This window comes from Sturnira hondurensis, unplaced genomic scaffold (assembly GCF_014824575.4).
Source record: "Sturnira hondurensis isolate 20B ecotype Veracruz unplaced genomic scaffold, ASM1482457v3 Scaffold0013515, whole genome shotgun sequence".
In the NCBI taxonomy this organism is placed as follows: domain Eukaryota; kingdom Metazoa; phylum Chordata; class Mammalia; order Chiroptera; family Phyllostomidae; genus Sturnira; species Sturnira hondurensis.
Window position 1 is genome coordinate 848 of NW_028086146.1, and position 24365 is coordinate 25212.

The window sequence follows — 24365 nt, forward strand, 5'->3', positions numbered from 1 at the left end:
GAATTCGAACCAACCGGGTCCAGAGTCAGTGATTTCTCCCACCATGCTCTACTGCTTACTGAGTGCTTCTGAGAAATCAAACAATCTAATTATATACATACGTGTGTGTGTATAATTTTATCACAGTATGATATGATTTGAGGTACATTTCTCCATGTGCTTCTATATCTAAGTTCTAGATCTACACTCTTGAATGAACCACATGAGAACACAGACTGGGTATTAGTGAATCCTACCAGATGAATTAAGAAGTGCATTTGCAAAAATATATAATCCCAGAGCCTATAATTCCTCCTGAGATAACACTAATCATTAACTAAGATCATATTTTAAATAATTTTTGAGAATCACAGCCAAGTTTTGTGCTTGTTGAATATTTTTATTTAAATGTTCTCTTCTATATGCAATGTATAGTGGATGCTAGGAAAAATACTTGTGAATTTAGAAGCATTCTCATGTTTAAATGCATAGTTGCCAAAATAAACTTCTCAGACCAGGAATGACTATTTTATCAAAAGAGATAATTATTCCTCTTCAGACATATTATTTTTAAACAAATATAAATTTCTTTTATTTCCTACAGGGTATTAATTTCATATTTCAAAAAGAGAGAAAACAAGAGCTAAGTACAAATTTTAAGACAAAACCTGCCATTTCTTCCATATTCTTGACTACAACTATATCATGAAACAAAAGTAATATTTTCTAAAGAAGGAAAAAACAAATGTTTAACAACAATAACTACAATTAGCAACTACTGTTGAACCAAGCATGTATATGCATCACTAAGAGCTATCTTTAGATCCCTTTGTTAGATAAGTCCATTCATGAGAGAAAATGCATAATAGTCACCAGAATAGATACTGCATTAAGAGTTACTGAATAATTACAAACAGATCTATTAGCAAGGCATTGGAATTTCATGAGGACATGAAGTACTACTTTTTAAATTAAAAAGGAGTAGTTTCTTACCCAAAGCATATGCAGGAAATACTATATATATTTCCTGCATAGAAATTGATAATAATCACAGAGTATAAAAGAGAGATATCAAAAACTGTCACAAGTGACTCAGAAGGACATTTTATTGTGATAAAAAGGTTGAGAAAGAGTTAAAAACCATTGAATGCTAAGAATGCCGAAGGATAAATGTCCTTTGTGATTTTTATTTTCTCATGTCTTCTAGAATCAGCAGATATTCCATTTAAGTCATTTTAAAATGTTACAAAATTCTATCAAAATTTGGGAAATAATTCTTTATTGGAGAGGATTAGCAATTTAAATAGGAAACATATAACCTGAAAACCATAACTCTTGTCATTTCAAGGTTTGTGGTTTTTAGCATTAAATAGCAGCATTCAGTTCAGCACCTCAGTGAAATAAATAGTAAGTTCATGGTGCCTCTATTAAAATGTGTCTATGAAGTTCAAAAATGTTTCAAATCATGTCTCCAATGACACCAGAATACAGCACTGTTTCTATAATCTGCTACAACAATAACAACAGTGAGGAGTGGTCAGAATTCACCTGACCCACACAGACATTCACATTTATTCAAAACTGACCCGAATAACATCATTTACCCACAGAAACAATTGCAGATATTCTATAAGAAAGAATAATTCAAACAAGAGAAACCTGACTTCTCAAAGACTAAAACCCCAAGTGTTTTCCATTTTAACTAAACTTACCTAAAAATTTTGGGTAGGTAACAAAGATTCCCTCCTGGGTCTAAATCCAATTACATATTTCCAGGCCCACAATGATCACATTCTTTCATGTTTCCTCAAAAACAGGTAGAATAAGTACATGCATTTGGAAAAATAGATACAAATCAATGCATAGATGTGAGCATCATTACCCATGCTTGCCTTCTCATCCTTGCCAGTCTTATGTCAGAGAACAGGATGTTCTTCTGGGTCATTTTTTTCTCCATCAGGAAATCAAGGCTTAAATTTCTTTAGCTCATGCTGGAGGAGGAACCCCAGCTAACAATTTTTGATCATTTCCTTAAAATTCCAGAACTTTCACTTGACCAGACTCATTACGTAGAAAATAACATATCCTTGTCTTCAACAAACTCCATTTCAAAGCAGTTGTTTTGGGGGGAAACAGATGAACAAACAAACAAAAATTTCAGGCAGAACTGATGTTTGGGCAGAGAGGAAAAGAGATCATCTGAATTTAAATGGTACGTTTCCAAGAGCAAGAACACAGGCACGCCTTCTCATCCTCTTCCTGCTCCTCAGGCTGATACTGAGATGAGGATGGGACTCCTTCTTCCCAGTTAGTAGACTCTAGCCATGGAATTCTGTCTTCTGAATATGGGTATGGGCTCCTAACCTCTGCATGTTGAGGCAGTTCTCTCATTTCATTTGTGAGTACCTTCACAGAATGGAAAAGGATACATTTTAGCTCCGTGACTATATCTGATTTGGGGATGGGTGAGTTGAGGTATAAGGGTTCACATTTCAAAAGAAAGACAAAACAGCTTACAGACAATTTTACCCTTATTGGGGACCATTTGGGACTCCCTACAAACTCCTCCTGAAATAGCTGATACTGACCTACTTCCTTTTGGGACACATTTATTGTGGCCATTTTTTTATGGCACTTAATTGAGAGATCTTAAATTAGCAATGTTGCTTGGCAACACAATGGCAACCCCCACCCCCCAACCTCCATCCCGACTTTTTCACTTTGACTTACTTACATTGAAATTCTAAACTTTCAGAAAGAGTACAGATGGTTTTAAGATTTAGCATTTAATATTTGCAAAGAGAAAACACTCAATTCTAATTTATTCTTCTAGCACAAAAAAACCTAAGTTTTTTGTGCTAAGCAATTCCATTTATAACTATGTGAAAAGTCCCTGCCATTTCCTCCAGTCTCCATCCCAGCTGTTCTCATCACCACCCACACTCAAAAATCCTCTCCCTGCATTCATTTTTGAATGTGCAGTAATCCAAGTAATGCTCAGCCTAACACCATAACATGATTGCCAAAAAGAGAAAGAAGGAGAGAGAAAAAAAAGAGACAGGGAGGAAGGGAGGCAGGGAGGAAAGAAAGAAACAAGGAATGAAGTCTGCACCTGACCTGTCATTGAAGAAATTGCCTTACTACATGTGACAAACCCTATTTTTAAAGGGACTTACATATATAAGGAATGTGTGTTTCTCCAAAACATAGCATATCAAAAAATTGTGAATCATTTAAAAGCTATTTATCATAGTGTTGACTCATTAATATAAGTTATCCAAAATGAGGGAATGTTTTATAATAGTATATGCAACAAAGATATACTAACATCCCATGTGAACAATAACATTGATTTGTGGATTATTTAATGACAAATAAATGTGCTAACAGTACATTAGAGTGTTAAGTGTAAAAGCAAGTTTCAAAAATTGCATGGAGAACATGATCCCATGTTTTGCAAAGACAAAAATGTGTTTGTGCATGCGTAACAAGTGCAGAAGAGGTACCAACATTTTTCTATAAAGGGCAAGATAATAAGTGACTTTCACTTTATTATTTTTATATATTTTATTCAATAAAGGCATACTACTTTTATTGTAAACAAAATAAGCCAGTTCAAGTTGCTTTTCCACATACCGTTCAGTAGACGAAACTATGATCAGTTTCATACAGGGCGGGTTGGTTACTGGCCTAAGGCATAACCTCTCCAAACCCATCCTCCTGTGTTCTGCTTGGTGGTGCTGAAGATCCTAGTATTCAAATACTCCTTCTCTTTTCCAGCTGGATTCCTGTTAGGTCCTACCTCTAGGGGAACAAGAAGAAACTGAAAGGCAAACATGGGGAAGGAACATGCCCTTTCTATGTGCTTGTTTCTGTGGGTGTCATCATCCCAGCGGTGGCCTGTCACACTGTGGGCAACCGCAATTTGTTTCTCTCACGAGCTACCTTCAGCACTCCTTTGGTAATACCATCATAAAGTAGGCAGTGTTCTCTTCCAGAGACTACAGAGTCACCTGTACGACCATAAAGTTTGGGCAGGACTGAACAAGAGAAGGCCCTGCAGCAAGTCCAGCCTGCAGGGCAAAGTGTCCTTCCACTTACAGAACCGCAGCTGCAGAGCTTAAGGTCCTAAGTGTCTAAGACGGGAGGGGCACGGCAAGGGATCGCCATGGGCTGCAATAGGAAGATCACAGTGTGGACCTCTGGGGTTTGGGGCAGACCTCTGTTCTCTGACATACTCTTTTCTTCTGTGGAGTCATAGAGACTGAACTCCTGAGCTGCAATATGAAAAGAATCATTCCACTTGAACTGGCCCTTGGGAAGGGGGGGGGGGTCAAATGGCTCACCAAAACATGGGTTTGGGCAAGCGGTTAATTACCAAGTGCATAGGCTTTTAAAAGATGCATGTGAGACGGTGACTTGATCCCTTCATTTGTCCTTCAGTGTCCTTCTTTGACACCTACTGCTGCTTTATTGTTTCCTTTCCCTCAATCCAAGGGACTTCCCGTGACTCAAAGAGAAAAACTGGAGCTCAATTTACAGAGAGATGGTTAGAACTCAAGGAAGAAATAAAACTTTCACTTGGCCACTTTGAGCTCCTTACGGCACTGAACCAACACAAAGAAAGACATGGCTTCATGGGCTGGGGAAATTAGTGTCCATGCAGGTTTCTGAGGATTCAGATCCTTCATTAATAAAAATTTAGATAAGCCCAATAGTAAAGAAACCCAGTCAACTGAGGACAAATGGCACACCTTCAGACTGGCATATTCTATTCGCTATGTAAGATGAATTAGATGGTGGCTGTATTACAATTTACACCTTCAGGTTTATCTCCAGGTAAAACTAACAAAATTTGAGGAGTAATGCACATCACCTAGAGGGGGATGCTATGACTCTTCCTAAAGAGGGACACTCTGTATCTCCCCTTATCCAGAGAGAGGGGAGACCAAAAGATAATTGAACAATTGTATCATCTATCTAAGCAAGAGCATACCTTTTGCTTTATGAAAGTTTAAAAATATGTACAGATGTGTATAGATGCAGAGTAATAAAAGGGGGAAATATACCAGCTTATTAAGCTATTTCTTCTCAGTTCCTAACTCTTCATTCTATAGTCAGCTGAGATTCTGAGATTTACATTTCCCCTCTGCTAGACTGTTTTTCTAGGTTCTTCTTGTGGGAGGCACTAGAAGGAGAATGGAAGGCAGGAGGGAGGAAAAACACTCCATCCTACCTGCCTGCTGGTCCCTCGGCAGGTCCTACGGCAACAGCCTTTTCCCCTGGCAGCAACAGAAACAGCCCCCCTACCAGATAACAGTGCATGATGAGCTGAACCCTCTCCCAGCTCAGTGGGCCCTCCTCCAGGGCTCTGATAAACCTTTCCCTCACCTTCCTGTGTTCTCGCAGACCTACAGGTATAGCTGCTTCCCACAGTCAATTTCTCTGTTCTGTTGATGTTCCCTTTCTACTGCCTTTTCAGTCATTCCCCATGTTCATTTCTTTCTGTTAAAATGATGTGTGGTTTCTGATTTCCTGGCTAGACTCTGGTAATGATAGTTCTTATCAGGTACTGTGTTTTAGACACATTGTTTTCCTTACTCCTCACAACAAACCTGTCAAGAATGTGCTAGAATCCCGTGTATTGTGGCTAAAGAATGGAAATTTAAGCCTTATTTCTCTCAATTTAGCAATGGTCACAAAGGAAATGACTATCACAACCTGGATTTAAACCCAGATCATAATGACCTGAAAGTCCATCAACTGATGAATGGAGAAATAAAGTGTAGTGTATCCACACAGTGGAATATTATTCAGTAATAAAACAGAATGAAATACTTATACTCTTACAACAGAGATGAACTGGTGAAATCATTATGTGAGAGAAACCAGACAAAATAGGCAACATATTGTTTGATTCCATTTATATGAAATGTCCACATTAGGCAAATCTATATATACATAAATACGTGTATGAATATACTGTGTATAAATTGCATAAAGATGCATAATGAATTTAACCAAAATGTTACAAACGGATATATAAAAGTAGCAGAACTTGAGAAATTTTTTCATCCTTTCTTATAATTTGATATGTGGGGGAAAGCCCCAAAAGTCTAAATTCAGGATGGATTAAAACGAACTGCCTTGTAGCCTCATTCAAATTCATAATAACTGTAATTAAAGAAACTCACATGCAAAGCAGCTGTTCACTCCCAGTGGTGGCTTGCCAGGGAGAATCCACAACCCCTCCCAGGACCAGGTCCCTTTTTAAAAGGGGTTAATAGTAAAACCATATGGTGGGTAGTCTCATAGCTCACTAGAAAAAAAAATGCATTTCTAAGCTTACAGATAACATCAGGCAGTAGTTGCATGCTATACATTCATTAACCTCCCTGACCACTTATCTCTGGGGGGCATTCCAGTTTTCTGGGTAATCAGCAAAGCCCAGGGCAATGGAGAGTTCAAAATCCAAAATTTCCTGGACACTCTTGCTGCTGGAGCCATATTGCAGCTCAGTGAGTTTCCCTACAAATAAATTCTGTAAAGTTTTATAAAAATTGTGCCTTACAATTCAGAACAATTGATTAGACTCTTTTCAATGGAGAAAATAGATAATAACATAAACAATATTTTTACTATTTTTTTAGAAGCATCGAACATAGAATACCTCTGTTAATTTGTAGGTTCAGAAATAATGGTACTTTGAGAGTAGCTGTGTTGGAAGATGACCTCTGCTAAACTGGAAATAAAAGTTTCCACCTAATGAAGAGTATAAATCCCGCATTGAGTAAGGGCCGTGTGTTGCTCACAGAATGGACAACAGTTTTTGAAATCCCTAGACTCCCTCAATCTGAGGGTGTGGCCTCTTGAAAATGGAACTGCTAAAATCCAATATATGGTCCTTGCTCTAGTATTAATACTTAATGTTTAATGTTTAAGACCCTTTTCTGGGTTTCTGATCTGAAAAGTGGCTTGGACTAGATTTTCTCCAGACTGTCGGTGAATAGACTTACCTAGGGTGAGATCAAACACAATGAATCAGAATGTTTAAAGCTGGGACTTAGAATGCTGTATTTTTAAAAATTCCCAATGTCTAAAATGTTGAAAAACACATGGAACTTCATGTCACATCGGCCATAATTGTTTTAAATTTCTGCTTTTTTTTTCCTGTTGACCAATACTCATGACATGCACTAGTCTTGCTATAGTTTCTCAAGGTCTAGAGAAGAGAGGTGATGGCTTTTCTTTCAGTGTTACGTGGAGTTAAGGTTAATGAGGGTTAGCAGGTAACACCTGGTACAAGAGAAATCTTTTAAAGAAAGATTCTTTAAGAGAAACTTTTAGAGAAACTTGCTGTTGTTTCCTGCTCTTAGTGGCAAAAACTCTCTTTCCTTGAGAAGAAATGAATTGGATTTTTTATATTAGTTGATCTGCCCCTAACAATTAATGAGATTTTTTGAAGTACAAACAAAATGTAGAAAACAAAAGAGGTGAAATTTTATTTTTTGTTGCAAAAATAACATTCTGAAATAAATCAAGTTAAACCACTCTTATTAAGGATCTGAAGGATTCAGTACATTGTGTGTTTCAAAAAGGGAGAAGATAGGTGTGCTAACTGCTTCCTATATTCTAAATAGCATATAGAGGTAAAACTTCATTATATATTTCATAGAGGGTGCTTTCCAATGTTATTACATAATATCTTTTTGTTACCTTCTCTCATATAGCTGAAAATTTAATGTGATCAATTGAACATTTATTACTAGGGATGAACCCTTAGAGATATACCTTTTCATATACTTTATGCTTCTATGACTAGTTTCTTTTTTATATCTTTATTATTTTTATTATTTTCCTCAAGGAACTTTATTTCATTTTTCATAAAATATATTTTATTGATTATACTATTATAGTTGTCCCCCCTTTGCCCTCCTCCACACAACAGCCCCCACTCCCTCAGGCCATAAGCACACCATTGTTCATGTCCATGAATCACGCATATAAGCTCTTTGGCTGCTCCATTTCCTATACTGTAATTTACATCCCCATGGCTATTCTTCAACTACCTATTTGTACTTCTTCATCCCTTCAACCATTCCCCCACATCCTCCTCCCATCTGGCAACCATCAAAACACTCTCCATATCCATGATTCTGTCTCTGTTTTTATTATTTGCTTAGGGTTTTTTTAGATTCAACTGTTGATAAATATGTATTTATTGCCATTTTATTGTTTGTAGATTTGACCTTCTTCTTTTTCTTAAATAAGTCCTTTTAACATTTTATATAATAATGGTTTGGTGATAATGAACTCCTTTAGTTTTTTTCTTGTCTGGGAAGCTCTTTATCTGCCCTTTGATTCTAAATAATAGCTTTGCTGGGTAGAGCAATCTCAGCTATAGGTCCCTGCTTTTCATGACTTTGATTATTTCTTGCCAATTCCTTCTAGCCTTAAAAAGTTTCTTTTGAGAAATCAGCTGAAAGTCTTATGGGGATGCCTCTGTAGGTAACTAACTGCTTTTGTCTTGCTGCATTTAAGATTCTCACTTTATCTTTAAACTTTGGCATTTTAATTATTATGTGTGTTGGCATGGGACTGTCTGCATCCATCTTGTTTGGGACCCTCTGTGCTTCCTAGACTTGCATGTCTATTTCCTTCAACAAATTAGGGAAGCTTTCTTTCATTATATTTTCAAATAGATTTCCAATTTCTTGCTCTTTCTCTTCTCCTTCTGACACTCCTATAATGTGAATGTCAGACCTCTTGAAGTCATCTCAGTGGCTGCGTACACTATCCTTGTTTATTTGGATTATTTTTTCTTCTTGTTGTTCTGATTGGTTGGGTTTTTTTTTTTTTTTTTGGTGTTTTGATTTGGTTCCTTATGTTCCAAATCTTTGATTTGATTCTCAGCTTCATCGACTCTACTGTTTTCCTGTAACTTGTTTTTGACCTCAGTTAGTGTATCCTGTTTCTGACTGAATCTTTTTTATGCTACTGAGGTCCTTACTAAGTTCCTTGAGCAACCTTATAACCAGTATTTTGAACTCTGCATCTGATACATTATTTATCTCCATTTTGTTTAGTTCTTTTTCTGAAGCTTTGATATGTTCCTTCATTTGGGCCACATTTCATTGTCTCCTCATTTTGGCAGCCTCCCTGTGTTTGCTTCTGTGTATTAGGTAGACCTGCTTTGACACTATGTCTTGGTAGGATGGCCTAATGTAGTAAGTGTATTATAGGGTCCAGTGGCATGGCCTCCCCTATCACCCAAGCTGGGTACTTGAGGAGTGCTCTTTGTGTGGGCTAAGTACACCCTCATCTTGTAGTTGCGCTTGATTGCTGTTGGCAGATCAATGGGAGGGATTTATCCAAGCCAGTCATCTACAATGACTGGCTTTGACCACTTATCACCACCCTCCACCTTCCATGGAGGATCAGCTCTGCGGGAGCAGGGTGGTGCTGCTCCAACATGGTCTGCAGCTGTCCACTGGGTGTGCAGGCTCTAGGGTTTCCTGGGTGGTGAAGACAAAGGTCTTCCCCAACCTGTGTTCTGCCCGGGGCCACCCTCCATAAGCTATAAAGCAACCTGAGATGGCTGCTACTTGTGCTGAACTTGGACATTCTCAGGAGAAGCCAAGATGTGAATCTAGGCTGGCTGCTGCTAGCACTGGTCCTGGATCATTTAGCAAGAGGTACAGGGGCTGGGGCTTGTTGAAGCCAGCTGTTTTGTTTGATAGGATCTAGGAAGTTATGAAGCATGAGCCAAGATCAGCCTTTCATATGGAGAAGCCAAAGTTAACAATTTAGGTGGACCTATAAGTTTCATGGGATGAAGTCTCAGGGGATCTCCAGGGTGGGGCAAACCGTGTTAGCTAGATTAATGGAGCATCAGATATGACACCCACTTGCCAGTTCTGTGGCTCTGGGTGGGGGAGGACTCAGCAAAGGGATAATGATCTTTGCCAGCCATTCTGTCTGAGAGAAAGCTGTTCTCCAGCTCTCATCTTGATGCCAGACACCTCAGTTCTTCCCCATTTGCCACCGGTGCCTTTCAAGCTGCAACCCCAGTGCTGCAGCTCAGAGGGAGTGAATCTCAGTAGGTGAGTCCATGTGTGGGTTCTTTAAAGGGTTTTGCTTGGGACTTCAGAGGTTTCTTCCACTGACTCAATCCCTGATGGTTTTTGTGGCCAGAAGTTGTGTTGACTTATCTTCCTGGCACTGGAATCTTGGGCTGGGAGGCCTGGGGTGGCATTGGAACTGCTCACTCCTGAGATATCTCTCCTTATTTTCTATCCATTACATGTGGATGTGGGATCAGCCTGTTCCATGTCTCCAATGTTTATGCCTGTCTAGATCTGCCCCTCCTACCAGTCTGGCTGGTAATTGTCAGACTTCCACTCAACTCAGTTTCTGATGGCTCTGAGTGATGATTTTACTATATTTTAGTTGTAATTTTGACATAGTTGTGTGAGGAGGTGAGCCATGTTTACCTATGCCACCACCTTGACCAGAAATCTGGTTTGTATAACTAATTTCAATCTGTGAAAAAGAAGTCTATGCTGTCTGTTAAAAAAATGTATTGCTACCATTCTAAAACATATCGCCAAGACAAATGGTTTTATATGTGTGAAGCCTTAATTCTATTCATCTTTTAATTCATTAAATATTTTTAATGAAGAAATTAGTATGCTTCAAGGATTTTGTGAGATGTTGAAAACATTTCCTAGACCTTTGATTCAGCTGTATCACTGGTCACTTAAACAAAAAACTCTGATAAAATGTGATAAAATGGCCACAATAAAAGCATATAAAAAGGCATAGAAAACATTTTACTTCATTTATAACTTTCAATATTTATATTTCCAATAATATAATAAAGTACAATGATATATTTAAATGCTTTGATATGTTTGTATACCTTTAGTCACCAAATACAATGTATTTTAATTTAACTTTTAATCCTGTTATTTTAAGAAAAGGTCACTTATAAAAATGACAAGCTTTAGATGAATTGCTTGCTAATTTATAAATATTAATATTTTAAAATGAGAAAAATATATAATTAAATATATATATTTAATAATATGATCAAAGAATAAGATATGTTTAAATGTAAAATTACATATTTTTCTATTGGAAAACTTTTTAAATACTCTCTGAAATATTATTTTCTTTTTCTCTTTCTTCATTCCTTTTTTTACTTTTTTTCTTTCTTTGGGGTCAGAATTATATGACAGCAGGTGAGGTATTAAAAATGTTTTTAAAGAAATAATAACAACAATAACAAAAAGGGGGAAAAAGAAAGTCAGAAAAACAACATTAACAAAATGTATATTTAACCAAGTCTGGGAGCTCAAGCCAGACAGCACTTGGTAAATACTCTTTGAAGACAGTAATGCTAAAAGGTTGTGTTTGCTGTTGTGCTTGAAGTTTGCTTTGCGTGGGATCTAAAACAGCAGATGACCAGTAATCTCACTTGCCCTTTCTTTTTCCACTCTCTAAGGGCTCTGTATACACCTCCTTTCCCCTGCAGCTTTGCCTGCCCCTGGCCATCTCCCAGCTCACTTGTTCTTCTAAAGATGTCTGGGATGGTTAGGATTCAGCAGGTCACACCTTAGCCTGTCAGGACCTGGCGCCTCCTGTGCCCAGCATTAGTTCATCGCTTCATTTCCCCTCCAAAGGGCCTAGTGACAAGCCTGCCCTGTTAAGACACAAATCCCAGTGAGCCCTAGGCAGCCAGCAGTTTCTCATTTGGTTACCTGTCACATCTCCTTAGGTTTTGGCAGTCTGAAACACCCCCAGTTCTCAAGCTCAGCAAGGGCCATGCCAAGGAGGGTGCACAGTAAAAGACAACTTCATTCAAGGCTTTTAGATTTAATCTGCACAAGGTCAGCATTTACAAACTGCATATGGTTAGGCACAGATTCATGACAAATACTTTAAAATTTTAGTTTAATTTAACTTACCAATCATTTCTTAAAGCTATGCAAGCAGAGGGAAATAGTATGTGGTAGTTAAGTTTAAAAAGTTTAACTTATTGCACATTACCAGTTTTAATCTTCACAACAATCTGCAAGATAGATGAGTAAACATTTCTTTCACTCCATTGCATTCCATTCTTTTAGGTATTCATTCATTTATTGAACTTTTTTTTTTTAGTATCTACCCTGTAACTAGCACTGCTCTTGCAGTGGCTGCAAAGACTAATAAAATACTGTCCTTATTTTCTGTGGACTACCTGTGTTATGAGAGAGGCATAAAATTAGGCAAGATACTACATATAGTAAATGCAATGACAGAGCTAAGCTAAGGACCGTACATCCAATAAGGTGAGTTAAGAGGGTATACGCAAGGGCTGGATGCTTAAAAGAGGGAATGCCTGAGTTGAACCAACCATGAAGAAGACTTTGCCAGAAAAACAGAAACACTGGCATATTTACCCTTATTTGATACTTCTATAAAACCCTATAAGGTTCTCAGTCTCATTATTGCCTCTCCTCAGATGTTTCATTCCAGATTTAATAGAATCTAGGCAAAGTGAATTAGCAAATAGTGGGCAGAAATAAGACAAATCAAATTCATTCTGTCTGACTCATATGTAGAGTTTTTTTTTCCATGGAGCAATACTATTTTTTGTGGGAGAGCTAATTTTGTTTTGAAGAAAATATTGATAGTGGAGAAGTGAATTATAATTGTGATTTTTTTATAACTGTTAGCCAAAGAACGAAAATAAATTTAAGAATTTTGTCTGAATTACTTCAATTTTCTAACTTGCCCAAAATAAACAGACAAAAATTCCCATTTATACTATCAATGGGCCTATTATATGGTAAATGTTTTATGATTTTTGAGAAGCACAGGCTACCATTCAACTTCTGCTAAATAAAAATAGAATTCAATTCACAGTTAAATTCCATCTTGAAGAAGTTGGGTTTTTTGTTTGTTTGTTTTCAGGAATCATCAGAGAACTTAAAAGCATACTCTTACCCAGCCAAAGAGAATGCTTTGAAATCGTTTGAACAATTTGAATGTTTTGAACGTTTTTATTGAGTAATTAGAGGAGGTAAACCAGGTAAAGGAGTACAAGTTCATTCTTGTAACTTTCCTGGAAAAACAGCAGGAGAAATATTAAAAGAGATTGCTTAGAAAATTTGCACAATAGAAAACCACAATACTAGAAAGGCCAGCTGTGCCAAGATTTGCTATGTGACTCTGAATACTTCTCTTTACCAAGGTGAGCCCTTCTGCTTTCTTTTATATAATGGAGATAATGGCCACTATTGTATTCTAATTTACAAAGTTTCAGTGGATTAATTAAATGATATATGGGAAATAATTAGAAACAAAACACTATTCATAAGGTACTAAAGGGAAGAATGCTTGTGTTTATTACAACAAAATAAATACAGGGTGGAGAAAAGTAAGTTTACAGTTGTTTGTGTGGAGAATAATACAATAATTAATAAGTAAGAATGCAAGAATACACTGTGTTTCATGTACTCACAACAGTAAACCTACTTTTGTCTCACCCTGTATTTTGTGCATGTTAGTACAGAAGAATTTTGCATTAGTATATATTCAATGGAAAGACATCTTAGGAAAGCATGAGTCTTCTTATGAGTAGCTTATGACAATTCCTGTAAGGTTCCTGCAGTTTACTTTAAATACTTCAGCATAGACAGTATGATATGTGGGTGAATATATTAACTATAATCTACATGCTAGAATAGACTATTAGCATTAGAAGTACTTTAGTTGGGTAATTAGATGGTATTTGAAAGACCCAAATCAGTACTGTATGACTTCCAATAACAATGACTTCTAATATCGCCATCTCCGTCCTCAATAGAACAGAAGAGACGTTTGAAATACTTTCTCCCATTGTAAAGAAGATATGAGAACCTGGGAACCAGCCCCCTAATATCCTTCAAAGCAGTGCCCTATTCCTAGGACCCCTGTTCTTTCCTGTGGAACATGGACAAAATAGAAGACTCATCTAATTTTAACCAGATTCTCAATATAATTGTCACAGGGGCCTCTAGAAGACTAGAGAGCCATAATTTCACCTGGGTTAAGGAACTGGTTGTTTGAATGTTTTTGTACTTTCTTGGTAATGAATCTACTTCTGCTTGCTTGTACCTGTGGGTTGCTTTTGGCATAATGTACACTTGGTATGTTGGGGAGGGAACCTAGAGCTCAGTGCTACATCGTGGGTGAAGGAGAGAGAGGGGCAGGGATTAGAAGCTAACCAAAAAGAGCCTCATGATTGTGAATGAATGGATTGGTATAAGGGAGTCCCTACACCAAAACTCTTGTTTTAAAAGTATTATTTAGAGTATCAGTCCACGATTTTCTTACAAATGTACCGCACATCTACTACAAACTGAAGACTGGTTGAGGAGATCATTACGTGGTGAGCTACAATATAAGTTCCCATTCTGAAAACTTCAAAAGTTTATTTCTTGAAAACATTGCTTCCTCTGAAGAGGTAATGTGATTCCACCTTTGTTAATAATGAGAGTCATGCAGCCTACTTTATCTCCCTTTTTGGTTTGCAGAAAACACTAAGTGATATGTTTGATTATCTGTCCTCTGGTCTGATCCAAACAGCCTTCATTTTAGTTTTCTTCCCTTATGTGGTTTTGATTTTTAAAAATTTTAATCACATAGCTCTATAATTTATATAATAATTTTTTATTTTGTTCTTTGTTATTTTATATCTATATAACAAGGATTAGAATTGTACATTTATACTTATCATATCTTTATCATATTTTGGATTTCAAACCACATGACTGCTATAGGAAAATCTGCTATAAGAAAAGATTATCTTTTCTCTATATCCTATTTCCATGGTAAACAATTGAGAATTCAAAGAAATTAGTGAACTAGAAGCAACAGTATAAAAAAGTAACATTTTTAGTGAGTTGTAAATTATAGAAAAATAGGAAATGTGTGCATTTTTCAATGCATTCATTAATGCACACTTATAATAAATGGTTTCCTCAAACAATACAAGCAATATTCAAGTTCTCATATATCTTCTAAAATGTCTTTAGTAATATGTTGTAATTGTCAGTCTTTTTAAATTTTCTAACTTTCAAAAATATGCCAAGTGATTATGAAATTTGGGCTATTATCCTTTAGGTGCTAAAATCCTTCCTTGAGGCCTGTCAGGAACATGCATTCAAATAGGTTAAAGCCATTGACTGGTTACTGCTAACTTCTAACATCTGTAGTTAGTGGCCAATTTGCTCCTTTAACATCTATTTCCTTGTTTCCAACATCTTTGAGGTTTACAATTAGGATTAATTTTTTAGTCTTCATGTTGTGGTATTTGTCCTCTCTCTCATTAGTGTAATTTGAGTTAATTAGAATCTGTAGTTACTTCTGAATCTGTGTTATAGTAGAACGATTGAAAAGAGGAGCATAGACACAATTATGTCGTTTTATTGTCTGGAGGAGACGGAAAGTCAGTGGGGCTTCCCTTATCAGGTTAACAGCGACCTGACTTCAAAATGTCCCAGTGACACAAGTAGCAGTGGGAGTCACTGCACATTCCAAATCCCTCCCTGTTTCCCTTGCCGGCCCTTCTACAATCCAATTAATTCAAAGGTGATGGAAGAAGAGAAATGTTCTACATGTCAAAACGACAATGTCCATTATGTGACTTACAGAATGACTAGTATGTGTGATAGATTTTTGGGAATTCATGTTTTTTAAAAATAAATTCCCTCTTGTCATGTTTTATTAGAATTTGGCTCAAATCAGTGCAGACAAAATATGTGCCTGAATATTCTCATTTGAGGACCACAATTTGATAAACGTGAGAATGAAATAAATATAAAATATTTTGAGTTCATTATCTCCAATTCCTTCATAATCTGGCAGTTGTGGTGGTTTGATACTCCAAAAAGGAACTTTGCTTTTGAGCGTACGTAGCGGTGCCAACTTTTGTTTAAAGGTAGGACATTGCAGTCTTCAAAATCTAAGTGGTTTATTATGTGAAATGAAAGAAGTCAGGCAGAGAAAGACAAATATCATGGGATTTCACTTGCATGTGTAATCTGAAAAACAAAATAAACAAACAAAATTGCAACAGACTCATACACACAGAACAGACTGATGGTTGTTCGAGGGGACTGAGTGAAAAAGGTGAAGGGATTAGGAGGTACAGGTTGGTAGTTACTAAATAGTCATGGGGATGTAAAGAACAGCATAAGGAAATATAGTCAATAATAGTGTAGTAACTATGTATGGCGCCAGGAGGGTACTTGAAATGTTGGGGGGCCACTCTGTAATGTATATGATTGTCTAGCAACTATGCTGTACACCTGAAACTAATACAAAATAATACTGAATGCAAACTGTAATTGAAAAATACAATTTAGAGTTCTTTTCAAAAAAAAGTCTATGTGGTTTAAGCCTGGCCTGAATTTCAATGAACAAATATACTATTTATGGTACCATTAAAAGAGAGGCATAATATTTCATATAATTAAATATACATACCACTTACTGTATTCACGGGAACTGTAAGCCAATTCAGTAGCTGAAATTAGTAACAGTTAAGAATATAGTCAATATGAATGAGTCATTACTATTTAACAAATATAAATTTTTAAAAACAACATAGATACAAACAATGTTCATATATATATATATATACACATATATATATATAGACATAGACATATATAAAGGTCTTAAAATCACTCCTTAGGAAAATGCTAGTTGAAAATCACTAGGAGCCATTAAAACATGAATAAATGTAAAACAAATGAAAAACAGATTTTAAGGTACCAAGATCAGGTGGTAAGAAACAAAATAAATGTCAGCTACTTAAGAAATCTACATTGAATAAGAAATGACTAAGACTCTGCCAAAAGGGATATTAAGGAATTATCTTAAAGATATTTTCCTTAGAGCCCTTTTGAGTTATAAAAACATTAGCTAAGTTGTTTCTTCTTATGTTTAAATAAAAGATAGCATGAAAACAGTGTTTATTTTTAACTAAGAATTGATTTTAATTGACTATAATGTAAAGTTGCCCCTCATGGGTGCTCTAATTTTCAGGAGTATTTTCAAGGGAGGACTTTTTTTCAGAGGCTTTACTGAGGCAAGTTCATTATAATGAACTGATCATTATAATACACAAATTAGATTTTGGTGGGGGAGGTACTACATTGCCATATGAAATTTCATCGCAAAACATGATTAAATATTTTCATTAGAAATCACAATTCTGGTTGAATTTTAGAAACCAAAAAAGATAGTTGCATTATTTCCTTGTATTATCATCTGTTCTTAGCCTATAGGTATAAGATTCATTTTCAGTTGCAGTATTTATGCCTGTGAGGCTGTCTTGCAAATGATGAGTTATAACTTTATTTGCAAAGGGAAGATGTGTTGATTCTGTGTTCTATGTCAATCCAAAGAGGAAATTTGGTTCCACTTTTTTGGCTGTAAAATGAAGAAAATACCTGTTTTACTTTTCTCCTAGCAGTACTACAGTACTATGAAACTACTGATAGAATGTATGTGAAAGTTGAGAGAATAATAAAGCCCTTGACAAATATGGAATGATAGTAGTATTCTTCCTGCATATCACTTAGGAAGATCAATGCACTCTACCTATATGATTCTAGCAGGAGACAATTTTCTAAGATTGCATTCTATGGTATTGCAATATTGCATTTTCATGCAAAATGCAGGGCTAGCTAGCTTAGGTTGTCTTTGTTCCACTTCAAGAGGAGCCCTGATCCCCAGACAAATGCAGGCCCTTGCCAGGGCTGTGGCTTAGTAAGTGAAGTGCAGGTTGGGTCATTTGTTTAGGTGCCCTTGTGTTGTCAACAACTTTTATAGTTATACGCTGGGACCCAGGAAATATCCTTTAATGTAAAAACTCAGATTTGCCCTTTTAAAAAATTAACCTAATATGAGGCTATGAACACTCACTAAAAATGAAAATGACCTCACCAGTAAGGGGAAGCTTAATCCTTATGTGATTATATTAGTTGTGGTTATACAAAATGGATATGCTCAAAACATGTAGTGATACTTGGCCACAAACTACGTAAACTGCAAAAATTAAGTTTTTGTTGCTATGTACTATGTAGATCAGTGCTGCTCCATTGAGAATATATTGTGAGCTATGCATGTCATTTAATTTTTTCAAGTACCGACATTAAAAATATTAGAAGAGGTGAATTTTAAAAGTTTTAGTAATGTAATTTATTTAACCCAATATATTCAAAATATTACTTTTTAAATTTATTTATTTCAATCGTTGTTCAAGTACAGTTTTCTGTCTTTTACTCCCATCCCAGCCCACCCCCCCAGTGCTCCCCACTTCCCTCCCATTTCCACCCCCCTTAGTTTTTGTCCATGTGTCCTTTATACTTGTTCTTGTAAATCCTTCCCCTTTTCCCCTGAAATCCCCTCCCCTCTCCCCTCAGACTGTTCTGTATTTCAGTGTCTTTGGTCATATCTTGCTTGCTTGTTTGTTTTGTTGTTTAGGTTCCTGTTAAAGGTGAGATCATATGGTATTTGTCTTTCACTGTTTGGCTTATTTCACTCAGCATAATGCTTTCCAGTTCCATCCATGCTCTTGCAAAGGGTAGGAACTCCTTCTTTCTTTCTGCCACATAGAATTCCATTGTGTAAATGTACCATAGTTTTTGGATCCATTCACTTACTGATGGACACTTAGGTTGCTCCTATCTCTTAGCTATTGTAAATTGTGCTGCTCTGAACATTGGGGTGCATAGGTTCTTTTGAATTGGTGTTTCAGTGTTCTTAGGATATAATCCTAGCAGTGGAATTGCTGGGTCAAAAGGCAGATCCATTTTTAGTTTTCTGAGAAAATTCCATGAGGTTTTCCATAGTGGTTGTACCAGTCTGCAGTCCCACCAACAGTGAACTAGGGTCCCCTTTTCTCTACAACCTCTCCACATTTGTTGTTTATTGCTTTGTTTATGATGGCCATTCTCAATGGTGTAAAGTGGTATCTCATTGTGGTTTTAATTTGCATCTCTTTGATAGCTAGTGATATTGAACATCTTTTCATGTGTCTCTGGATCCTCTGTATGTCCTCCTTAGAGAAGTGTCTGTTCAAGTCCTTTGCCCACTTTTTAATTAGGTTGCTTGTCTTCTTAGAGTGGAGTCGTGTAAGTTCTTTATATATTTTGGAGAGTAAACCCTTGTCTGAGGTATCATTGGCAAATATGTTTTCCCATACATTTGGTTGTCTTTCTATTTTTTATTTATTTTTTAAAGAACTTTTAAAAAAAAGATTTTATTTATTTATCTTTAGAGAGGAAGGGAAGGAGAGAAGGAGAGAAATATCAATGTATGGTTGCCTCTTGTGTGTCCCCTCCTGGGAACTGGCCTGCAACCCTGGCATGTGCCCTGACTGGGAATCGAACTGAGATTGTGTGGTTTGCAGGCCCACGCTCAATCCACTGAGCTACACCAACCAGGGTGGTTGTCTTTTTATTTTAATACTGTTTTCTTTAGCCATGCAAAAGCTTTTAATTTTGATGAGATCCCATTTGTTTACTCTTTTCTTTATGTCCCTTGCTCTAGGGGACATATCAGTAAAAATGTTGCTTCGTGAAATACCTGAGATTTTCCTGCCTGTGTTCTCCTCTAGGACTTTAATAGTGTCACAGCTTATGTTTAAGTCTTTTATTCACCTTGAATTTATTTTGGTATATGGTGTAAGTTGGTGCTCAATTTTTTTTTTTTTTTTTTTTTGCATGTAGCTGTCCAGTTCTCCCAACACCATTTGTTGAAGAGGCTATCTTTACTCCATTTTATGTTACTGCCCCCTCTGTCGAATATTAATTAACCATAGAGACTTGGATTTATTTCTGGGCTCTCTGTTCTGTTCCATTGGTCTATATGCCTATTTTTATGCCAGTACCAGGCTGTTTGATTACAGTGGCCTTGAAATACAGTTTGATATCAGGTATTGTGATCTCTCCTACTTTGCTCTTCTCTCTCAAAATTGCAGCTGCTACTCGGGGTTGTTTATGGTTTCATGTAAATTTTTGAAATGTTTGTTCTATGTCTGTGAAATATGCCATTGGTACTTTAATAGGTATTGCATTGAATCTGTAAATTGCTTTGGGTAGTATGGACATTTTGATGATGTTAATTCTTCCAATCCATGAACACGGTATATGTTTCCATTTGTTTGTGTCTTCCTTGATTTCTTTCTTCAGTGTTGTGTAGTTTTCTGTATATAGGTCTTTTACCTCCTTGGTTAGGTTTATTCCTGGGTATTTTATTTTTCTTTTTGTTATATCAAATGGGATTTTTTTCTTGATTTCTGCTTCTGCTGTTTCATTATTGGTATACAAAACTGCCTTTGATTTCTGGATATTGACTTTGTATCCTGCTGTTTTGCCAAATTTATTTATTAGGTTGAGCAGTTTTTGGGGTGGAGTCTATAGGGTTTTCAATGTACACTGCCATGTCAACTGCAAACAGTGACAGTTTTGTTTCCTTCTTTCCAATTTGGACACCTTTTATTTCCTTTTCTCGTCTGATCGCTGTGGCTAAAACTTCCAATACTATATTGAACAGAAGTGGTGAAAGTGGACAACCTTGTCTTGTTCCTGATGTTAGTGGAAGAGCTTTTAGTTTTCGCCCATTGAGTATGATGTTGGCTGTGGTCTCTTATATATGGCTTTTATTATATTGAGGAATGCTCCCTCTATTCCTACTTTGCTGAGTGTTTTTATCATAAATGGGTGATGTACCTTATCAAAAGCTTTTTCCACATCTATTGGTATGATCATGTGATTTTTGTCTTTGCTTTTGTTTATGTGGTGTATTACATTTACTGATTTGCAAATATTGAACCATCCTTGCATCCCTTGGATGAATCCCACTTGGAAATGGTGTATGATCTTTTTAATGTATTGTTGGATGTGGCTTGCCAATATTTTGTTGAGGATTTTAGCATCTATGTTCATCAGTGATATTGGCCTAAAGTTTTCTTTTTTTGTTGTGTCTTTATCTGGTTTTGGAATTAGGATGATGCTGGCTTCATAAAAAGAGTTTGGGAGTCTTCCATCATTTTGAATTTTTTGGAATAGTCTGTGAAGGATAGGGGTTAGCTCTTCCTTCAACACTTTGTAGAATTCTCCTGTGAAACCATCTGGTCCAGGGCTTTTGTGTGACGGGAGTTTGTTTATTACTGCTTCAATTTCATCTGCTGTTATTTGTCTGTTCAGGCCTTCTGCTTCTTCTTCATTGAGTTTTGGAAGATTATATTTTTCTAGAAATTTGTCCATTTTGCCTAGGTTTTCAAATTGCCTTGCATACACTTCCTCATAGTAATTTCTTACAATCCTTTGTATTTCTGTGGTGTCAGTTGTAATATCTCCTCTTTTATTTATGATTGTATTTATTTGGGTCCTCTCTCTTTTTTTCTAGATGAGCCTGCTTAAAGGCTTGTCGATTTTGTTTATTTTTTCAAAGAACCAGCTCCTGAATTCACTGATCCTTAGAATTGTGCTTTTAGTCTCTATGTCATTTAATTCTGCTCTGATCTTGGTTATTTCCTTCCTTCTACTTGCTCTTGGCTGTCTTTGTTGTTGTTTCTCAAGTTTTTGTAGGTGTAGGGTTAGGTTATTTATTTGAAATGTTTCTATCTTATTTGGATAGGCCTGTATCACTATGAACTTCTCTCTCAGGACTGCCTTGGCTGTGTCCCATTAGTTAAGGGTTGTCATGAGTTCATTTTCATTTGTTTCCGGAAACTTTTTGATTTCTTCCCTAATTTCATTCTTGACCTATTTGTTGTTTAGTAGCATGCTATTCAATCTCCATGATTTTGAGTGTTTGGGTTTTTTTTCCCTTGGGGTTGGTTTCTAGTTTCAGTCCCTTGTGGTCACAGAAAATGCTTGGTATGATTTCAATTTTCTTGAATTTGTTGAGGCTCATTTTGTGTCCTATTATGTGGTCTATCTTTGAAAATCTTCCATGTGCATTTGAAAAGAATGTGTATTTAGCTTCTTTGGGATGAAGGGCACTATATACATATCAGTTAAGTCCATTTCATCTAGAGAGTTGTTCAATGCCACAATATCTTTGTTGATATTTTGTTGGAAGATCTCTCCATTTTTGACAGTGAAGTGTTAAAATCCCCTACTATAATTGTGTTGCTGTCAATATCTTTCTTGAAGTCCGCTAAGATTTTCTTTATGTATTTGGGTGCTCCTATGTTGGACGCATATATATTTACTATGTTTATGCTTTCTTGGGGGATTCTTTCCTTGAGTATTATGATGTGACCTTCTGGCTCTTTATGGCCTTTTTTTTTAAAGTCTATTTTGTCTGATATGAGTATTGCTACCCTAGCTTTTTTCCTGCCTGTTTGCTTGGGAAATTTGTTTCCAGCCTTTCACTTTTAGTCTGTGTAGATCTTTTGTCCTGAGGTGGGTCTCTTGTAGGCACCATATGTGTGGGTCATGCTTTCTTATCCATTCAGCCATTCTATGTCTTTTATTAGAGCTTTTAATCCATTTACATTTAAGGTTATTATTGATAGCTACTTATTCATTGCTGTTTTTTTTACCTGTGTTTCTCTCTCTCTCCCTCTCTCTCTTTCCTTTCCTTAGAGCGGTCCCTTTAGCACCTCTTGCAGAGCTGGTTTGGTGGAGGTGTTTTCTTTTAGACTTCTTTTGCCTTGGAAGCTCTTTATGTGGCCTTTTATTTTGATTGAGAGCCTTGCTGGGTAAAGTAGCCTTGGTTGCAGGCCTCTGGTTCTCATTACTTGAAACATTTCTTGCCATTCTCTTCTTGCTTGGAGCATTTCCATTGAGAAGTCAGCAGCTAACCTTATTGGGGCTCCCTTTTATGTTACTTCCTTTTTCTCCCTTGCTGCCTGTAAGATTTTCTCCTTGTATTGGAATTTTGCCGTTTTAATTATGATGTTTTTGAAATGGGCCTCTTTGGGTTCCTCTTCATTGGGACTTTCTGTGTTTCCTAAATTTGTGTGACTTTTTCTCTCATCAAATTAGGGAAGTTTTCCATCATTACTTTTTCAAATAGGTTTTCTATCCCTTGTTCTTCTTCTCCTTCTGGTATCCCTGTTGTATGAATATTACTACATTTCATATTGTCTTGTGTTTCTCTTAATCCTTCCTCATTCTTCCTGAGCCTCTTTTCCTTTTCTTGCTCTTTCTGTGTTTTTTTCTACTTTATCCTCCAATTTGCTGATCCAATCTTCTGCTTCATTGATCCTGCTTTTGATTCCTTCTGCTGTGTTCTTCAGTTCAGAAATTGTATTCTTCATTTCCTCCTGGTCCTTGTTGATAGTTTCTATTTTCTTTTTCATGTTGATATAGTTTTCAGTGAGTTCATTGTAGCTCCCCTGTAGTTTCTGGTAGCTCATTGTAAGCTCTTTGAGTTTCCTGATAACCAGTGCTTTGAATTCAATATCTGATAGTTAAATTGCCTCTATTTCATCTAGCATTCTTTCTGAGGCTTCCTCCTTTCCTTTCATTTGGGGACTGTTTCTTTGTCTTCCCATTGTTTGTGAGACTCTTCTTGTTACCTTCAGCTTCTTAGATTAATTTGTTCTGGCTTCCTGGGTTTATGGTGTGAACTTCTGTGTTATAATACCTGTGAGATTGAGTGTGTGGTCTCCTTGATCTCCCAAGGTCACTGGTCTTGAGCTGCCCTTTAAGTTGGCTCTGTGTTTGTCTTTGGGTTTTGATTGTTTTAGGGTCTTTCTTTTGTGGGTCCTTCCCACCAGCTAGTTAACTGAGGGTCTCACTGCTCACAACCTCTTTTAGTTTGTTGTACTGGTGGGGGCCAGTTGTGCTGAAGCTAGTTCTTCTGTGTGTACAAGGTTTTGAGGATTCTCTTTTGCTCTTATTCAGTTGTTTGTACTGGGTAGTTTCTCCACTATTTCGTTGTATTTCCAAATAGATCCTGGATTGAGGTTTGTGTGGTTTCCACTCCCTCCTTCACCTTCTTCTGTTATTTGTTGGTGGTTTCTTTGTTGTTGGGTTTTCTCTTCCAGTGGGTATCCTGGTGTTCACTGCTTCCGCCTACTCTTTTTTTGTAATTAGTTGGAGGGGAAGGCAAAATGGTTTATGACAGCAGGAGAGTATTCTATGATATTTACAGTAGCAGCCAGTAGGGAAAAGATAGGAGATCCTTTGGCTATGTATAGTGTTAACCATGATCTTCAACCCAACTAGCCACTTTTAAGAAAGGATGGAAAGAAGATAAGACTTTTTTGGGAGAGGGAAGGATTGTGAGTTGGATCTAGAAAGCAGTGAGGTTGTGGAAGGTCAGATTCTGAGGTAAGGTGATAGTAAAGGATAGTAAATAGGTGTAGTGTGTGAGGGAATAGAGTT

At 36.7% G+C, this 24365-nt stretch overlaps 1 long non-coding RNA gene across 1 annotated transcript; it reads right to left on the reverse strand.

Annotated features, from left to right (window-relative positions):
- Positions 1 to 1940: 1940 nt before the first annotated feature.
- Positions 1941 to 6481, reverse strand: LOC118997812 (uncharacterized). The gene is made up of 2 exons (XR_005068728.1): positions 3616 to 6481; positions 1941 to 2385 (listed from the first exon to the last, which is right to left on the reverse strand). It is a non-coding gene; the product is annotated as an uncharacterized LOC118997812 (long non-coding RNA).
- Positions 6482 to 24365: the final 17884 nt, after the last annotated feature.